We start from the raw sequence: 1,237 nt of genomic DNA, 5'->3' as shown, positions 1-1,237 counted from the left end.
TTGTACTTCTTCTCCACTTCACCCTTCTCTTCCTCCACTGTTTAGAAAGGAGAGACACAAGCTTGTGTTTGTGATTGTATTTTTTTTTTGGTTTTAGTGTTGCAAAGAAATGCATGTCTACGCTTGCACACACAGCATTGGAGAGAGCATTTGGCCAGGTCCCACTTCTTACCCCCCGCCCCCCCCCCCCCGTCACACACACACACACACGTGCGCACGCACACACACACACACACACACACACACACACACACACACATACATAATCCCATCAGCATGATGTGGTGTTACCACTGTCAGAAGTTGCTTCTCAAAGATAGATCAAGATGGAGATCAAGAGTGTGTGAGATCCAGATCTTAACCTGTGGAGCGGAAGGCTTCTGATCGATGGGGGGGGGGGGGGGGGGGGGGGGGGGGGGGGGCGTGAGAGATATCTGACTCTCAAGATATCTGACAACAATTTGAATAGAACAGAATTATTAAGGGTTTTATCTGGGGCTGCGATTAGTGAGCTGGTTCCATACAGTTTAAACGTACACACACACACAACTTAGCTGACGCTTCACTCTGAGCTCATTGACATTTTGCCAGTTGTAAATTCCCCGAACATCAACCCACGTGAACGTAAAAAAAAGGTATTGACGCATAAACACTGCCTGAAAGTGACGAACGCAACTACCTTTGTTGTCCATCTCCTGCCCTGCAAACTGCTTGTTGAAATAAATTATTTCTCCCTGCTTCTATTGAGTGAAAATAAAAGTTCATGCTGTAAAGTGGAAATGATCATTTTTTTTAGCACTTAATGTGAAAGTTGCATTGTAGCTGCTCAGACGGCATGGTGTGAATGACCATTTTACATTATTTAAGTAGTTACACAAAATAAAATAATTATTTAAGTTCTTTACATTGTTTTTACCATTGTACTGTCTGTTTTATTTTGTATTCATGTATTGTAAATAAAACTAGGGATGTGTCTGTTCAAAAATATCAATATGTCTATTAAAGTTTATAGCATGACAGAAATACTTGGAAGTTCAGCGTTCTTTGTCAGTGTGTGTGTGTGTGTGTGTGTGTGTGTGTGTGTGTGTGTGGGGGGGGTATCCTATAATTGGTTAATGAAAATGTACCTGTTGCACACAGAGAGAAGTGATTGCTTATTGGGTTTGGTAACTAATGCAAAGGCCAATAAACATGACCTTACAGGTGTCCAGCAACAAGCTCTGCCCAGAAACGCGTC

General features: G+C 42.4%; 1 protein-coding gene across 1 annotated transcript in view; it reads left to right on the top strand.

Annotated features, from left to right (window-relative positions):
• Positions 1–1,025, top strand: part of LOC132453461 (hedgehog-interacting protein-like) — an 11,620-nt gene extending 10,595 nt beyond the window's left edge. The window contains exon 3 of the mRNA XM_060046309.1: positions 1–1,025. This exon is cut by the window's left edge and continues 2,010 nt beyond it. The gene's annotated coding sequence lies outside the window, so the exon portion shown is untranslated.
• Positions 1,026–1,237: the final 212 nt, after the last annotated feature.

The sequence above is a fragment of the Gadus macrocephalus genome, chromosome 3 (genome assembly GCF_031168955.1).
Source record: "Gadus macrocephalus chromosome 3, ASM3116895v1".
Lineage (NCBI taxonomy): Eukaryota > Metazoa > Chordata > Actinopteri > Gadiformes > Gadidae > Gadus > Gadus macrocephalus.
This window is presented reverse-complemented; position numbering and strand designations above follow the sequence as displayed.